Source organism: Delphinus delphis, chromosome 14, assembly GCF_949987515.2.
Source record: "Delphinus delphis chromosome 14, mDelDel1.2, whole genome shotgun sequence".
Lineage (NCBI taxonomy): Eukaryota > Metazoa > Chordata > Mammalia > Artiodactyla > Delphinidae > Delphinus > Delphinus delphis.
In genome coordinates, this window is record NC_082696.1 from 76778386 (window position 1) to 76798118 (window position 19733).

General features: G+C 40.8%; 1 protein-coding gene across 3 annotated transcripts in view; it reads right to left on the minus strand.

The window, feature by feature from the left end:
- MYO6 (myosin VI) overlaps positions 1-19058 on the minus strand; it is a 145373-nt gene extending 126315 nt beyond the window's left edge. For 2 of the 3 annotated variants that reach the window (XM_060030326.1, XM_060030324.1), the window contains exon 1: positions 18872-19058. The gene's annotated coding sequence lies outside the window, so the exon portion shown is untranslated. Of the gene's footprint in view, positions 1-11380; positions 11974-18871 lie in introns of those variants that run through there. The other variant, XM_060030325.1, reaches the window with a different exon arrangement.
- Positions 19059-19733: the final 675 nt, after the last annotated feature.

The following is a 19733-nucleotide window of genomic DNA, read 5'->3' on the forward strand; positions in this document are numbered from 1 at the left end:
ATATGGTCTGCCAGGAAACAAAATACTAGATTCGAAAGAATTAACGTCTACTTCCAAATTTTGTAATGACTAACAAGTATACTATTTTAATAATTTTCAACAATTCTTAAGTCTCAATATAGAATGTGCTCTATTTTTTAAGTCCTCCATGAGACACTGAACATTTTATTAATTAGTGTATAAAAACTGAATTTTTAAAACACTTTGGTCACCAAGAGTTTCTTCAGTTTTTGACGGGAAGTTTTATTTACACAGATTCAACATAAAAAAGAGAAACAATTGAAGGGCACATTGTAGTCACCTGGGGACCTTTGGAAAAGTACTGACACCTAGGTCTCACCCTCCGGGATCTGGGATTTAATGGGGCGAGGCTGTGGCTCAGGCATCAGGATTTTGAGAACAACCATACAATTTATTCTTTCATTTCTAACAGAAACAAATGGAAATTCAATCACTTTCATGTTGATACAATAATTATTTGGAAATTCACCCCCAATTCTCATTTATATTGCAGAGAGGAATAAGGGGAAATTTTCATACTGTCTTATATAAGTTCGGGGGAATTTTTAATGTTCAGGTTGTACCTCTGATTGATTTTTTTTCCCCCTTAAATTTTATTCACAGAGAAAACATTTAGCATCTGGTGTCCAAATGTAAATACTGGAGCTTTGATGAGGAACAATTACAGATAAACGTATCAAATTAAAACATACATTCATTCATTTCTTTCCCTTTTGTTCATTAATCAGTTTCTTGGAATATATATACACACCTTAGCAAAGGCCAGTAAAAGGGCACTTTGCAGAATCCTTTTTCAAAGAAAACTTTTGTAAGGAAAAGCATTGCTAACTTATATGCGTATCTTGTAAGTCTATATTTCTATACATTTCTTGGGCAAAGCCATCTACACTACCGTTGTTTACAACACTAAGATTCTTTATATTTTTATCTGTCAAGGTTCAGCTAAACTGTCAATTTGACATCAAAAAAATCAGGAAAGATAAATCAATTAAAACACATCTAGCTTTCAGTTACACAAATAATAGTCATGGGAAAATGTCTATAAAACTAAGCGTATATAAAAAGGAGTAGTTTAGAAGTTCAAATACTAAATAGAGCACAACAGATACTTAACTCTATAATAATAAACATGATAATATTACTTCTGGCCATCTTTTCAAATAGGAATCTCTTTATGTACCTTTATGACAATCTCTCTCTCTAGTATCTCTTTATGGCAAAACAACATATTTTATGGCAATAATTTACTTCTAACCTTTCTTCATTCTCAGACTCACAATCCCCTTGAAGGTAAAAAAAAAAAAAAAAAAAAAAGATTATCTACATCTGGGGCAGATCTCTCTTGTAAAACAAAGAAAAATTCTTGTATTTAAATTCAGATCCAAAATAGGGCAGATTATTGGCACCTTAATATTCTAAAAGTATATATAAAAAGTTATTTATGCATTTTGCAACAGATAAGGCCTTTTAAAAAGTCCTCAATAAATTCATTATTAAGTGCAGTGAACGGCTATTAATTTGAGTGGACTCTGTGAATCATGTGCTATTTTTAAAAAGAACCACAGAGACTTCCCTGGTGGTCCAGTGGTTAAGAATCCGCCTTCCAACGCAGGGGATGCAGGTTCGATCCCTGTTCAGGGAACTAAGATCCCGCATGCCGCAGGGGAAGTAAGCCCGTGCACCACAACTAGAGAGCCCACATGCTGCAACGAAGAGCCCGTGCTCTCCAGAGCCCACGCACTACAACTAGAAAGAAGCCCGCACACTGCAACTAGGGAAGCCCGCATGCAGCAATGAAGAGCCCGCGGGCCACAACGAAGATCCGACGCAGCCAAATAAATAAAAAAAAATGTTTTTAATTGTAAATCTAAAAGATGGAAGAAGCAGGCTCAAGGAAGGAAGGAAGGAAGGACTACATATATACTATTTACAACTCTCATATTTTCTAATTTACATCAGAATGTTTTTATAATTTCACTAATTATTTGTATTTTCTACTCAATTTAAAAGTCTCAGTGTCTCACTTGAAGACAGTTATATATCATTCAAGAATGAATTAAAGAAGATGATCCAATAAAATTAATGCAGCCAAAACAAGTGTCTAAAAGGACAGTTCAAACTGATATGGCTCCTGTGGAAAGGGTATAAAGAGCTTTTTACATTTTACTTCAAATTATTCTGATGCCATTAATGATATATAGAAGGCAAAATACATAGCAAACTTAGAGAAGATAGTAGAGCCCAGAATCAAATCTAAAATATTTTTGCACTGTTTTAATATATACTGAGTTTTCCAGAAATAAAATATCACATAAATTGAGAGAAGACTGTCTTTTATTTGGGTCCTTACCAAAAGATGTTTATTATTTCAGAGAAAACCATGTTACAGAGCAATGCTGATCGTGGTATTTGAGTCACCAATATAACATACCTCTACAGTAGTCTAATCTGCAGTAGCTGCATTCATGACTATTTTACATACGGATGCTAGAGCCTGATTACTTTGTTCTGACTTACAGTATAAGAGCATCTAAGCTTTCACATACTGAAATACGTGCATTAATACCTAATTAATATAAAATATATATTTAAGTTATATGTATATTATATTGTTTATTAATATATTACATTTGTGATAAATGCAAATAATAATTACTTCTTTGTTACATCACTATATTCTTAATTATACATGTATATAGGTATGCACACACATGTATGTGTAGATTGTTTAATTTCAGTGTAGTAAATGGGGTATTACAAAACAATTGTTTTGAAAAAGGGGTCCCAAGTCTGACAGAATAGAGAATCACTAATATAAGTAAAAGAGAGACAAGACTGAGGCCAGAAACCTGACATTTTAAAGGAAGAATAGGGGAGAAAGGAACGATGCGGAAAAGTAGACAGAAAGGTAGCAAGCACCCTGGGAGAGAGGACTTTACCAAAGGAGAAAGAAGTCTGAACAAGAGGTTTGTCAGCATCATCAAGTGGTTCAGAAGAGGCTGATAACTGAAACTAAGCTAATGGATTTGAAAATGGGAAGGGCACTGGCACTGTCGGAGCAGTTTCAGTATACAGTAGTTGAAGCAGAAATGATACTACAGTGAATAAAAGAGTGAACAGAGGAAAAACAGAAACAGCTAGTAGAAATTTGTATAGTAAGGGAAAGAGAAATAAGGCAAAAGAACAAGGAGATGACAGGGTATAAAGAGGAGGTTTTTGTGTGTTTCCGGCTTTGTTGGTTAGGCTAGAAAAGACCTCTGAGAGGTTAATTCAAACTTATTTTAGATACCAAACCCCCTAATTACAAGTTTTAGGAAGTACTCTCTCCTACATACTGAAATGCTTATAGATGATGAATTAAATGATATCTGGAATTTGATTCAAAATAATGCAGGGGGAGGGGAATAATTAGATTTTTTTTAAAAAAGTAAAATAAGATTAGCCATGAGTTGTTAACTGATGAATCTGGGTGATGGTACATAGGGGTTCACATGCTCTTCTTTTCTGAATACGCTTAAAACTTTCCACAATAAAATGATTTTTCAAAGAACTACTCTCCAAGGAGGCGGAGTCAAGATGGCGGTGTGAAAAGATGCGGAGTTAGCGTCTCCCCACAACTCGGGCGCCTGCCAGCCGCTGGTAGGGGACTTCGATGCCCAAGGAGACAGGAGGAACCCCAAAGTGAACCGGTGGCTTGCAGGAACTCGGTTCACGAGCCCGGGGGCGGGCCTGAAGCTCCTGCGGTGCGAGCTCTGAGTCTGAACCACTGGACTAACAGAGAACCTCAGACTCCAGGGAATATTCATCAGAGTGAGGTCTCACGCAGTTCCTCATCTCAGCACCAAGACCCAGCTCTACCCAATAGCCTAGGAACTCCAGTGTAGCATCGACATATATACACTACCGAATGTAAAACAGATAGCTGGTGGGAAGCAGCCGCATAGCACAGGGAGATCAGCTCGGTGCTTTGTGTCCACCCAGAGGGGTGGGATAGGGACGGTGGGAGGGAGACGCAAGAGGGAGGGGATATGGGGACACATGTATGCATATGGCTGATTCGCTTTGTCGTGCAACAGAAACTAACACAGTATTCAATTATCCTCCAATAAAGATTTATTAAAAAATAAAATACTCTCCAAAAGATGCTCAATTACTTTTCAATTTTCTATATAATCATATCCTGCTCTCTCAAATGTCAAACTGATGATATTGATTTTTACCACGGTAAATAACTGAGTTTTTTCTTAGAAATGATTATACACTAATTGCTGAATTATCTCAATTTCTCACTTAATCTTCCGTCTGATCACAGCAAGCAATTTCACAGTCAACTAGATGAAAAAAAGAGGTGAAAAAAATAGATGCAATCTGATCCCAGAGTTCTGGGTCACAAAGTTCAAAAATCTATCCCCTAAGAATTCTATCGGACAGTATCCATACTATAGCTTAAAAAGAAATGCTTATTTTCTAGCCATAGCTTTATACAAAATATCTCTGAAATTACCTCTAAATTTTTAAACTGCACAATACTGATAGAAAAAATGAATTCTGAATTAAGAGGTATTCCTGAATTAAGAGGAATTATCTTTTCAGTTCTGCCACTAATTTGGCTGTATGACCTTAGCAAGTCTCTTAACCTCTCAAAACCTTGGCTTCCTCAACTTCTTGATAAGGAATTGGAATTAAATTAACTGGGGGGTAATGTCTGATTCTAACTGTCCAGGCTCTAGGTCTGGTCTACAGAAAACCTGAACACACAACTCCAGTGGACGATGATCTAGACCAGCGGTTCTCCAAGTGTGGCCAATGAACCTCTGGAGATCCCTGAGACCCTTGCAGAGTCAACAAGGTCAAAACTGTTTTTAAAGTAATACTAAGACATTTGCCCTAATAATGCAGAACCAATGATGGGTAAAACTTCTACCACTTTAGCTAAAATCAAGGCAGGGGCACCAAATTGTAGCAGTGGTCACTGCTGTCACAGTCAAAAGGATGCTGCCTCACGTAAGAATACCTCTGATGTGCAACTAGAGATGATCATACTTAGTGAAGTAAGTCAGACAGAGAAAGACAAATACCATATGATATCACTTATATGTGGAATCTAAAATATGACGCAAATGAACTTATCGATGAAACAGAATCATGTACACAGAGAACAGACTGGTGGCTGCCAAGGGGAAGGGGAGTGGGGGAGGGATGGATTGGGAGTGTGGGATGAGCAGATGCAAATGATTATATACGGGATGGATAAACAACAAGGTCCTACTGTACAGCACAGGGAACTCTATTCAATATCCTGTGATAAACCGTACTGGAAAAGAGTATTAAAAAAAGACTCTGTGTGTGTGTGTGTGTGTGTGTGTGTGTGTGTGTGTGTGTGTGTGTGTGTGTAACTGCATCTCTTTGCTGTACAGCAGTAATTAACACAACACTGTAAGTCAACTATAGTTCAATAAGAAAAAGAATACCTCTGATGAAGCAGTAAAATGTATTGGTTTTATTACATTTTGATCCTCAAATACACATCTTTTTAATACTCTATATGACAAAATGGGGATTGTGCATAAACTACTTCCACTGTAAAACAAGGTATGATGTTGCCCCAAGGAAAATATTTCCGGGAGTGTTTGAGCTGTAACCTTCAGGAACTGACTCTTTTTCATGAAACACTATTTTCACTGCAAAGAATGACTAACAAACCTTGGTTATTCAAGCTTGAGTTTTTGGCAAACAAGGTTTTGTTTGGTTTTTTTTTTAACATCTTTATTGGGGTATAATTGCTTTACAATGGTGTGTTAGTTTCTGCTTTATAACCAAGTGAATCAGTTATACATATACGTATGTTCCCATATCTCTTGCGTCTCCCTCCCTCCCACCCCCCTTGTTTGTTTTTTGAGTGAAGGCTGTCACATCAAGGAAAGCAACTGACAGTACTTGTTGACAATGATAAGATTCAAGTGAAAGCAGAATCTGGGAAAACCCACATCTGCCACCTTGAACGTACAACAGCTTATACTGTTTAAGCTTAAATACTTAAAAGACTTTTCTGATGAGATCAAAATATATTACATATATTTCGAAGATCTGCATAACTCAGTGGAACAGTATGTTCCAAGTGACCATTACACCATATTGTAAAACCACATGTGGGTAAAAGATCCATTCAAAGTGCAAAACTGGACAATGGATTTTAATGTAACAGGGTATAGAAAATTCACTGATATGGCTTAAAATTCCACTTTGGAACTTTAAGAAATTACCACTTGGTTAGTGGTGGTGAAGGATCGAAGAATATACACACCATTAACTGAAAAGGTCAAGCTAATATCTCCTTTCCCAATGAGATATCTACGTGAGGGAAGATTTTCTTCATACACAGTTCAACAACAAAAAAAAATAATGCAACAAACTGAATTCATGAGCAGATATGACAACCCAGCTATCTTCTATTAATGCAACAAACTGAATTCATGAGCAGATATGACAACCCAGCTATCTTCTATTAATGCAACAAACTGAATTCATGAGCAGATATGACAACCCAGCTATCTCCTATTAAGTCAGACATGAAGGAGTTTTACAAAAGCGTAAAATAGTGGCACTCTTTTCACTCATTGTTGTTTTGGAAAGTAACTATTTTCCATAAAATATGTCATTTCTGTTAAAATGCATATATTATTATCTTTAAATAGACTAAATATTTTTAAAGTTTCTAATACAGTAAATATCAATAGGTATAACCAAGTAGATAAGCAAAATCTTTACAGAGTCCTCAATAATTAAGAGTGTAAAGAAGTCCGAAGACCTCTGACATCTGCTGATCTACATAAAACTTCACCAAATCATTTGCTGGCAGTGCATATACTCTCCAGTCATTCACGATCTAGGATGAGTAGTGGGGAATGAAAGAAGATACACATATATTACATAACTGGTGATGAATACTATAATACAGGTGTACTTCCAAACTGTAAACTGGGGAAAGCGACTTTGAAAGATTTAATTCAAGCAGGTCCTGAGAGATGGGTAAGCCTGACTAAAGGAAAGTACTCCAGACAAAGGCCTGTTTGAACAAGAGTAAGGAGGTGGGAGAACGGGGACATGTCTGCGGAACAGGTCGATGGGGCCAGAGCACAGGACAATGGCAGAAGTGTGACGAGTACTGAGGTGGAAATGTGGGGCAAGAGATCAGGCCTCAAAGGGTTTCAGATCCCACAGTGAAAGTCTGGACCATCCAATGTATTAATAAAGGGCTAACAGGGATTCTTATTGAGCAAGGGATTATTACAATCAGATTTCTACTTTGAAATGGAACTCTAACGGCAATGCACAGGACAGACTGTACACTGAGGGAAAGGGCCAAACGTAGGGAACTACGTATGAGAGAAAAAGGAGTGAGGCCAGCACTCGGTCAGAGGGGGAGGAAAGTGACGGCCAACCTTCCGGAAGCGGAACAGGGTTTGGCAACTGACAGAATATGACAAGTGAAACGGGAAAACATGAGTAAAATTTCTGAGCATGAACAATTAGGGTAATGAGGGCATCATAAGGGAAACAGGAGGAGAGGCAGTTTCTGCGAGGAGGGCTCTGAAGGAAGTATGTGAAATTTTAAGATGTCTGGAGCATCAATTTGGAAATGCTGGTCAACATTATACAGAAAGAAATTTGGGAGGAATTGGGCTTCCTTGATGGCGCAGTGATTAAGAATCCGCCTGCCAATGCAGGGGACACGGGTTCGAGCCCTGGTCCGGGAAGATTCCACATGCCGCGGAGCAACGAAGCCCACGAGCCACAACTACTGAGCCCATGCACCACAACTACTGAGCCTGTGTTCTAGAGCCCGCATGCCACAACTACTGAGCCCATGCACCACAACTACTGAAGCCCGTGCGCCTAGAGCCTGTGCTCCGCAACAAAAAAAGCCACCGCAATGAGAAGCCCACGCACCACAACAAACAGTAGCCCCTGCTCACCGCAACTAGAGAAAGCCACGCGCAGCCACGAAGACCCAACACAGCCGAAAATAAATTAATTTAAAAAAAAAAAGAAATCTGGGGGGAATTCTGCATAAGAGTCAGAAGCATGGAGCTGATATAATTATCAGAAATAAGAACAGAGCAAGTAGAGCAAAGTGCCACGCACAGGATTTTATGACACATGAACAGTAAACACATGGGCCGACAAAATCACGCAGTAAAAACCAAACTGGAGACCTGCGAAGTGCATGACCACAGGCGCTCAGAAGAAAGAATTCAAGGAAGATTAGTTGCTCAGTAGCCGAAGAGGTTGGAAAAGAATAATGATCTAAATGAGGCCACTGGATCTATTAATTAGGAGGTTACAGAGTAGTCTCTGTTGCATGTTCAGGGACAGAACACAGATTACAATGGAACTGGGTTCACAGCCTCATTAGCAAGGTATTAGGTACAGGAAATAAATATTTCACCCAGGGCTACATGAAAATTATGTTTTCCAAACAACAGCTTGTCTGCCTTTCAACCATAACAATTTTTTTAAAAAACTCTCACTCTAAACTTTGCCTGTTATTTTCAGAGAATGTATTTCAGACTCGTAAAACACCAATTTTAGCATTTAAACAGAACATTAACATTTACCTAATAAATTTTATGACACAAAAAGAATTTACTGTTGTGCTATATATTGAACCTCAATCTACTGCTTAAAAGAACATTATTCTTAGTCGAGATAAGCCTACTATAGTACATTTTAGTACAAATTCAACAAATAGCATCTGTTTTAAAAAAAGAAAACCATTAACCAATCCCTCTTTATTAACAGTACCAAGCACAATATGAAGTCACACTGAATTTAGGCATATTTATATGAAATGTGTGTTTAGCCAAATCACCCATGTTTATGCAAAGGTAACATGGGAAAGATCCATACTTGTTAGTATAATCTAGAAAACAATCATTTGTTTGACAAAAAGATTCTTCCCTTTACAGAAGAAGTCACTGTCGGGATCCTTTAAACAAGCAGCTTTCCAAGGATAATAAAAATATATATAATTTAGTTATTTATTTAATTTACACAAAACTTTACAGCAATACATTTGTTTAAAGCAAATTAATGATGTGAGTAAAAGGGGTAGTTGTTCAGGGGTTTAAAACGCATCCAGAAGGGTTTAGACCCTACCTGTCCACAAAGTCCCCCTTCTCATCAGTCCTAGGAGAGGCTGGAGCCCTCTGAACAGCAAGGACCAGCGGGCGGGGACACCCAAGGGTGTTGCAGAGGACCTATGCGCCCTGAACTTGACATCAAGCAACTGCCGCCCGAATGTCAGGGTGTTACCACCCTTATTTAGACAGAGAAGGAAGAACAGCTTAATCCTGAAGGGTTTGTTGACTCTTTAAAAGAACACACAGAGAAAGGTAACCTAAAATTCTAAATCGGGCAAAGGCTCTGGATCCAGGCCACCTGAACGTCCTCTCAGCCCTGCCTCTCACTACTTGTGTCACCTCAGCAAGCTACTTAGACCTCAGTTCTCTCAGCTGCAAAATGGGGTAAGAAAAGCCACCACACGGGTCACCATTAGAATTAAATGAGACCAGGACTGTAAAGTACCCAGTGGTGGCATATCACTGGCCCTCAAGAACTATTAGAACCGTACTGTTCTAGGGTCATTTGGGGCCACTCCTTCAAAGCATCGTCATAATATATGGCCACCTTCCACTGTTCAAGCTTGCTGATGTACTCAGGTGTCTGTATGTCCCGAAAATAATCTAGGTCAATGTTGCTGCCAAACAGAATCGTAGAGAATAGGACCAAAGTGCATGAGATTCTGGACCAGTTCCAGAAGCACACTTTTAATAAATAATAGACCACCTTCTGACACACTAGCATTCTTGTGTGCAGCCGTAAGACTATCTCCATTTTTGCTAATAACTCATTAAAATCACCAAATTAAACTAGTTTATAAATTCCTAATTTATGCTGCACCCCCCCTTCAAAAAAACAAACTTATCAGTAGAATCTATCTCTAGAAAATACAAAATTCTGACTGAACTTTTTTTCTCTGGCTTCTAAAACATCTGAAGTGAATCTGGTCATATGTTCAAATTCATTCAGTTCTCCTCCCCTCCCATCAAGCACAACAGATACATAAACCGTCTTGCTGTTCTCATCTTCAACTCAATAATGACAGACCAGAAAAGCAGAGAAACTAATTCATTCCTCTTCAAAACACATACACATGTATACTTTGTTCTTCTGCAAAATACCAGGATAACAGACAGCAAATCTTGCCCACAAACCAAAACACAGCTGTTTCATCTAATTTTAGAAAAAAAATAACAAGGAACCAGAGAAAAGTTCTCTCTGGAAGAACTCAATCCTCAAATCAGGGAAATTCAAAGAGCATAACAAGGAAAAACCGACAGCCTCAATTCTTTCCTGCGGGATACTAATTCTATCAGCATCAAATCGAAATAAACAATACGTTTTCAGAAGATTCCACAAAAGTTTGAACTCTCCCCTTTTAAAGAAAGAAAAAGGCCCACTTACAGAAAAATAAAATCTAAATGTATGATTTCCAAGCATAGGAGCTATTTTGCTTATTCCAAACCTTTTTCTGTTTTCCACCATACTCTTTTAAAGACAAGCTGAGACACTTATTTGTTCCAAAAAACAAAACAAAACAAAACAAAACCCAAATATAACATTTACATGTAGCCTTTACTTGTATGGTCAAGTCTCATAGCCAGGTGCTGGTGACTGATTAATTTGCTCTCCTTTTCTGGAAACTGTGAACAAGACCCAGTCTAGCTGCTGTCTGAGTACAATCTTGGACTCTTTTTCCCCCGGAACCCTCAAGAGAAGACATATCAACTATTCTAATTGTTTTGGGGGGAGTAATGCTCAGACACTAGGGACCTTCATACCATCTCTTTAAGGAGAGAAATGTTTTTCTTTAGTAATCCTCAGGAATCTATCCAAACTGAAGAGCATGGACTTAGACTTTTAGCCAGATATCAGATTAACTAGGTAAAACTGGCATTAGCAGAAGACAGTTGAATAACAGCAAACTGCGACAGATTTATACAGGAATTTAATGCGTCTTTAAAAGGACTTGAGGAGGAAGAACAATTATGTCATAAGAGTCCAACTTCTATGAACTGTGCCCTGGTGTTCTTGCGCTCAAGAGTCCAGGTGAACGGGAAGTATAATTTCCAGAAGGCAAGGGACTTTTCTTGCCAAAATATTTTAAACTTATTAAAAGCTATTTTTAATGAAAAACATTTATTCTATCACAACAAGACTACCTGATGAAGAAAATTTCAGAAAACCTCATTAAGGCATAACAACATATTAATAAAAGTGCTTTATGTTAACTGACCTAGATTATGTTTTTCATCGGGTTACATGGATCATCAAATTTCCTGAAATAACTGTTTGATTAAATGAGAAAGTGAGGGCTTCCCTGGTGGCGCAGTGGTTGAGAGTCCGCCTGCCGATGCAGCGGACACGGGTTCATGCCCCGGTCCAGGAAGATCCCACATGCCGTGGAGCGGCTGGGCCCGTGAGCCATGGCCGCTGAGCCTGTGCGTCCGGAGCCTGTGCTCCGCAACGGGAGAGGCCACAACAGTGAGAGGCCTGCATACGACAAAAAAAAAAAAAAGAAAAAAGACAGGTAGTCTCAAGCACTTTGCAGATATATTACAATGCTACAAGCGATTTAAAATGCACCAAGGCAATGCTACAAATTCCCAAAGGTTCCAGTCGATGCCCGAGTTATCCTCCACTTGCTCCACTGCACCTCCACCCCTGTTCTGCTCTGCCCCTGCCCTGGCAGGATTAGCCGGCACAGAGCTAGGCTAACCTAGGCTCCCCAGCTGCCTTCTAGCAAAGTCACCAGCCAGGGAACTTCCCCCCTCCCCACCGGGCCGCCTCAAAGCCTCAGCCCCACCCAGCCTCCTCCTCAAGGCCAGCTCTCTGCTTCCGAGACCTCCAGAGAGTGAAGGGCTTCTCACCATTGCTATTCCCTGGGTGCTTCACCACCCCATGCTTGCTCCCTGCCCCTGCAGTCTTTTCATCTGCACCATCCGGGATGATATCTCTTTCCCGCTGGGACCTCGCCTGCTGTGGCTAACAAGACCAAGTCTAGTTATTCAAAACAGTACATTATCTAAAGAAATCCAATTAAAAAGGGGACTTCCTTGGTGGCACAGTGGATAAGACTCTGCACTCCCAATGCAGGGGGCCCGGGTTCTATCCCTGGTTGGGGAACTAGATCCCCCATGCATGCCACAACCAAGAGTCCGCATGCCACAACTAAGGAGTCTGCGTGCCACAACTAAGACCCAGTGCAACCAAACAAATAGTTCAAAAAGGTCTTAAGATCTAAACGAGCATTACTTATATGTTACTGCTATTTGTATAGTCGTTTAAAAATTAAATATAAGTAGCTCACTTCCAAATGAAGCTGGTTAATAAGTTGAAATACTCACTACAATTAAATTTAGGTGTGAAATTTAACACTGCATTGTCATCTCAAGATAAATGCTATGAGCTCCAAATAAGCTTAAAAGAAGAAAGAAAATCAACGAAGAGATTCTGGTAACCGATATTTCACTTCCTTTTACCATATGCTGCCTGGTTAATCAGAGCAACTTTTTGCTGTTATTGCCAACACCCTCCCAAAGCAGAGGATGAAGAAAAGCTTTCAACCAGTGGTTCTCAAATGTTGGTACACAAATAAATCAACTGAGAAACTTGTTAAAATGCTACTGCCCATGCCCCACCCACATCTCTCTGACGTGTTTTTACTAGTTCCCCGGATAATTCTTGGTACGCACCTAAATTTCAGAACTACTTGAAACTGGTCAACTTCAAGATTTCACCCAAATCTCCAATACACAGCTTTTTTCCTTTTGGATGAGCATTCCACATTAAACATGGAAAAGAAAAAGCAGCCAAAACAGTAACAATAATAATGGACACTAGCTATGTGCCAGTGTGATATGTGCTTTCCATGTATTAGTGTCCAATCCAGTCCTCACGAGAACCACACCAGGTAAGTAATATTGTAGCCCCCATTTTACTAACTGAAGCCCAGAGAAACTAAGTAATCTGACCCAGCTAATAAGTGGCAAAACCAGGATCCCCTCACCTCTGCCTGTCCTCTTACCCTGGAGGCGGACAAGTAAGCACTTATGCACAAATGCAACTCTGGAACCTGGGGGCTGGAATACAGAGGCTAAGCCTGAGGGGCCAGCAGTTGGGCAAGCAATAACGCCCCATCCCCCCAACTCCCACCGCACCCATCCCTCGCTCACCAAGCCCTTCCACCTACATGGTGTGCCATGACATACTGGTGGCACGTCGCAAGTCTACCCGCACTCTTTCCACATGAGTACCTACAACCACATGCTAAGGACGACAAGGGATCCAATCGCAGCTCCACCAAGTACTGGCTGGGAGCTTGAGCGAGTTTAACATCCCTGTGCCTCTCTCTCCTAAGACACGAGAGTCTTAATGCCAAGTGCATGTGGCATTAAGGTGACATAGTGATTTTTTTTTTAATGTCTTCTATTTATTTATTTTTGGCTGCGTTGGGTCTTCGTTGCTGCACGCGGTCTACTCTTCGTTGCAGTGCGCGGGCTTCTCATTGCGGTGGCTTCTCTTGTTGCGGAGCACGGGTTCTAGGTGCATGGGCTCAGTAGTTGTGGCTTGCAGGTTCAGTAGTTGTGGCTTGCGGGCTCTAGAGCGCAGGCTCAGTGGTTGTGGTGCACGGGCTCAGTTGCTCCGCGGCATGTGGGATCTTCCCTGACCAGGGCTCGAACCCATGTCCCCTGCATTGGCAGGCGGATTCTTAACCACTGTGCCACCAGGGAAGTCCGACATAGTGATTAACTGAGCTACCGTACATAAAATACTTGCTTGACATGGTACCTGCCACACAGCAAGAGCTCAATAAACAACAGCGGCTACTAAAATTATACTTTGCCAACCCACTCTCTTACGAAAGCCAACATTATCAGTCCTGGGTCCCATTTACTTTCTCTCAGCCTTATTTCCTGAAACTGTGATAAAAGATGGAATATATTCTTATATATCAGGAAGCAACTGGTAACAGTGCTGTAACTCAGTGGACTAAAGGCCAGGAGCAGAATATTTTAGAGCAAATGAGGCTTTTAGTAGCCCTCAAATTGTACCACTTTGACAACTATTTCCCAACTTTAGGGTCAGCCCTGTTAATCACATACTAGAATGATGAGTCTATAATTAACTTAATTCAAAACAACAACAAAATGTCACTCAGTACAAGGACTTGGTTTTATCACCTTATCGTCGGCACTCAGAACAGTGCCTGGCCCATGACAGACACTCAAATATCTGTGAAATGAATGAAGGCATAAAGGTACCAACTGAGACACACCTTAGCTCATTAGCAAGTCTTTACAAAAGCAAGAATAATCAGATCAATATCAATGTACCAAATAATAAAACTTATTTTCAAAATTCCTCCAGAATATTTTTCTTTTTTAAAACTAATTGTTGGCTTTCCCTTAAAAACACTGCTACTAGAAAAGTTAATTACCAACCTCGACTCCATCAATCTATTAAAAATGTTCAAGTAGTTCCATAATACTACATCATGCTCACCTTCTACCTTACGTTAAAAAACAAGAAGAAAAAAGTGTAACTACATATTTAATAATTATCACTTTAGCTATCCTGACTATTCAGAATTGCCTGAACCATCTGAATTAAATCCACAAAATGAAGTAAGTCACTGCTGAGAGGTTAACCCTTACTAAACCTAGGAGTTAGAGACCTGGGGGAGGGAGGACTCCATGGGAACACACAGATAGCAGTTCCATTCTCAGTGACGCTTCTAAGCAGCCTCACATGTGACCTTGAACAAAGTACTTATCTTTGTGTCTCCATTTTCTCATGTGCAGAGTAAGAACAGATGTACCACATCTACTTCATCAAGTTGTTCTAGGACCAAATGTACATAAAACGATTTCCAAAAGAGTAAAGCGTCATTCATGTAGGGTGTTAACTTCTGACATAAACAGCTTCAGGTTTTAAATGGATGTTTCTGTTTATCTTTCTTTTCACATCTGTCCCACTCCTCCTATTTCCTAGATCCAAAGATCTGCCACAACAGGGAAGAACCAGTTCCCATCAACAGCTATATTTTAAACACAATGAACCATCGATAAATATCTGTTGAAAAAGATGCTCATCCACATATAACAGAAATTTTTTAAATTCTGTGATATGTAATACCTTACCTTGTAAAGCTTAAGCAGCAGGTTACCTTCAAATAAAATGACAACTGATGTAAGGTGCATAAAAGATGCCTGTGGTTTTGCCAGGAGCACCACCTTGCTTTGCCCACATTACTCAGCAGGCATGTGAATATCACCTAAGGAATGTGCTTCAGTATTTTGGTTTCACTGGAAGAGACAGGTTTTATAAATAGAAAAGGACTTCCCCTCTCTTCAACACTAGCAAGGTTTCTAAAGATGCCAGATCTGTTCTGGTTTTACTTCCCATACTTCAGTACTCACAGGGAGAACTTTTGCTGGACTTGTGGTCATTTCTCAAACCACTATGTCACTCTTACACTACTCAATGAGAAAAGAAAGCTTATTTTTGAAAACCATAAGTAGGACGATATACTTATATTTTAAGATTATTAACAGTCCACTAAATCTGCCAAATAAAAGCATAACTGTTTTAAATGTAGAACATCCTGGTTCCTCTGAACATTATATAATGCCTCAAAAACAGAATTAAGCTTGTTTAACTTTAGTTAGTTCTTGATTATCTACACACACACACACGAAAGCAGATGTGTTACAGATCATCCATTAATAATTTACATTAAGCCCTTGGATGATGGTTTTGTATTTACAGTTGAATATGAGTATCCTTCCTAATAGTTCAAAACAAAGACATACCCGTAACAGAAGTCACCCAACTGAGCCTTCCTACCAATTTTCTGTTCATTTACCCAACTACATTCTACTGCTGAAATGACTCATTTGCTACAAAAGATGGACTTTGTGTGCTCACTTTGTTCTTTGTGTCTATTACAGCTCAAGGGACATTCCTGAAATAAACACAGGACATTAAAAAAAAAAAAATTGTCCTGATCTAACAGGTCACAATTTAATCAGAATCTGAAAACCATTTTTCCCCTTAGTATTACACAGTTAATTACATAACATTTAAAAGGCAGCTACTGCATTTACAGGCAATAACCTATCTCATTTTTAAGTTCTACCCTAACCAGGTACATTACATTATTCACTTAAGCTACAATGAAAACCAGTGTTACATTACAGCCTAATCCTAGTTCCTACAGCCCATCAAAATTAAAAGTGCACAGTATGTATAATATTCTGGAATTTACCCCAGAAATGATAAAGCAACATCATATCACTGTTCAAGGCTGTCTACTTAAGAATGAAGAAACAGACACAGAATTCAAAATTAATTCTGAGCCCCATTCCTGGCCCTTCTTAATGTCACTTCTCTGTACCTTGTTCAAACCTCCAGTTACATTCTTTAACACAATACCAGTTCTGCAGGTTTACCAGAATAGTCTACCAATTGCACTGAGATTAAGGCAACCTGCTCTGGTGGAAAGGACTGAGGTTTTATGGTCAGAAGACTTGGGTGTGAATCCAGACTCTCCCTGGAGCTACATGACCTCATGACCTTGAGCAAATATTCAATTCTCTGAGCCTAAATTTCCTCATGTGTAAAAAGGACAAGACCACCAACCTTGAAAACTATTTTGCAGATCAAGTTCCTCAGTTAGTGTTCTGATTATGGCAGATGCCTAATAAATGGGTGACGATCGTATCCTACTAAAGGGCCAGTCACATTACTACCAAATGTCTCATTGTAAGGATCAAAATTAAACTGTATGAGATTTATTACACTTGTCATACATTTTTCAATCTTTTACTTAAAATGTTTTAATATAGAGAAATAAAAAAATTCACAAAGGTTAAACATCTTTATAAAACTGACATTTTACATAACAGACATGGGGATTCAATTATCAGCAGACTGAAAATCAGTTATTTTTTTTTTAATGTCTGGGGTGCTTATATTTATTCAAACCTCACATAGTCAAATTTTTTTAAAATTTTAGTTGTATTTTTAGAACCCTGAGACAGCCCGTTGTCTAAACAATGGGCTACATAATACACCACAGTCTCCAGGCAAAGTCACAACAGGATGAAAAAAGAGCCTTCAGCTTCTCTCAGATTTCCTGGCCACTGTTATTTTAAAACTTGATCACACAAACATAAACAGAGAAAAAAATCCATTTCAGATGAGTTCCATGGGTTATGATTTATGATATTTTTAAGACCTTGCATGAATTTACATTAAATATTGCAATAGCTTATTATATTTTTCTTGTCCACGTTTCCAAGCACTAATGAAGAATATATGTATATTATATATACTTTTAAATATTACATGCATAGTGAGTTTTTAATCATAATCTTTTCTTAAAGTTGCTTATCACTTCCATTACTCCCTTTTAAAATTAGTTTTTGAAAACTAAAATGTAACTTAAAAAGCCAACAATTAAATAGCATGTCACACAGAACATACAAATGCAACAGGCAAACCTGAATAAGACTAAAGTAACTTCTGTTTACCGCTATGCAAGTAATTCTGCACAACTGAAAATACTCTAAATGAGGTGGATATTTAAAAGTCAATGAGTTATTTTAAAAGGCTGCTTTGTTTCAAGCTCTGGCTATAGACCAATTTGTGGTGTTTCTAAAATTAATAGTAAAAGACACCAAGGTAATTTTTTCACTCAACAATTTCCAATGCAAACCACAACCCAAGACATCTTAGTTAATTTGTACAGAAATGTCCTTTTGCTGTCAACCTTTGTACCATGACTATTACCAGCCCAAGTTCAAGATTCACATTTTATCGTGTGAACAGTGCTCAGCTAAATCTTAAGAATATTAATCTTTTAAACTCTCAAACCCTGACGACATTTAGCTATATTGCATCTACACCGCCAGAGCATAACAAGGAAAACTTTTATCTACCACGTACAGCAGCCTATTAAATTGGGGCAGTGTTCCTAGCTCCTTAGATCTCTAGATTAGGATTTAAGCATTCCTCCACTACAAACTTCACCCCAGATAAAATGTAACACGTTTTCTAAACCTGTATGGAAATAATTCTGACACGGATGTTCTAGTAATAACCCTATCAAATTATTTTCTTACCCCAGAGTTTGAGCATTTTAATCGTTTTAAAGAGTTTTGGGAATTAAAAAATGTAAAAATCTCTTGTTCAGTAGCAGATATATAAATTAACGTACCCAAAATACTCGACCAACTAAAGACTAAAAATACAGCTTTATACAGTCCCAACCTGGGCTCCTACAAGATTAAACTAATTGGGACAGCAGCTGATCCTCACATCCCAGAACAAAAAGCACTATTCCTGCACTGAATTTTAAGCCTGTTTACGAAAGAGAAAACTATCACGGGACGTCCAGGTCAGAGCTGGACACCTGAGGGCTCAGCTTCTACCTGGAAGCCAGAGAAGATACCCGAAGGCATCCTGGTGGTAACAGACTTGAAAGAAGACTCTCATTGTCCTGTGGAAATGAGACCCACCCCTGCGCTACCGGGAGCCGCCGCCGCCCGGGCCCACTCATCACCTGCTTCACCCCCGGCGTCCCCGGGAGATGAACCAAGCCAGCTCGTCTGCCCCGGGCGGCGAGAGGAGGCCCCGAAGCAAGGCCAGGTTGGGGGAGCGAGGCTCCGGGAAGTGGGGCCCCGGCGCCGACGCCCCACCGCGGGCGTCCCGGGGCACTCACCGGTGCGAACGCGAGGGCAGGTGCGCGGCGGCGGGGCTACCTGTCGCCGGTGAGGCGTGGTGGGGGGGGGGGGGAGGAGGGAGGGATGCGGCGGGCGAGGAGAGAGGGCGACGACGCGGACCGACACCGGGACGGGGCGGCGGCGGTGACCGGTCTCCAGCTCGCTTCCTGCTCGGACAGATCCCGGGTCCGTCTCCGCCCGCCGGCCGGCAACCCGCCGAGTCCCCAGCCCCGCCGCGCGCACGTCACGGCTACGGAGAGCCCGAGGGGGCGGGGGCGCCGCGGGCCGGCGGGCGGGGCGCGGGCGCGCCGGGAGGGGGCGCTCGGCGCGGGGCCGCCCCGCCAGTCCTCGCGCCGACCCGCGGCGCCGAGCCTCCGGGACCTGGAGGGCGCGCGGCGGCGCGGGGAGGGGCCGTCCCGGGCCTGGCCCACAGCCCTCGTTCCTGCCCCCCCCGCGAAACGGCCTCCTTCGCGGGGGTTATTGCTCCAGGCGCCTGCAGCGCACCCCCGTGGACTGCGTGCGGGCAGCGTGCAGTCCGGCCGCCGCGGGAATCCGTTCCGGGAGGGGGAGTGTTGTTCGGGCAGGGGGCGAGGACCCCGAGAGGTGGGGAGGGCGGGCGGGACGAGGCGGCGTCGTTGCGGAGGGAGGGAGCAGGCGACTTCGCCTGCAGCCCCGGTCGCCCCGGGTTGGGCTGCCTTAGTAGGGTAGTAACCTCCCTGTGCAGCAAACTTGCTGTTCAGCTTTTGGGAGCGGGGGTGGGGGGGTGGGCGGGAAATTTGGCATTTCTTCGGCCCTCACGCCGCCGCCGTATATACTGATTAGAGCTCAGATCTTCTGTCATTTAAGTTTTACTGTTTTTAT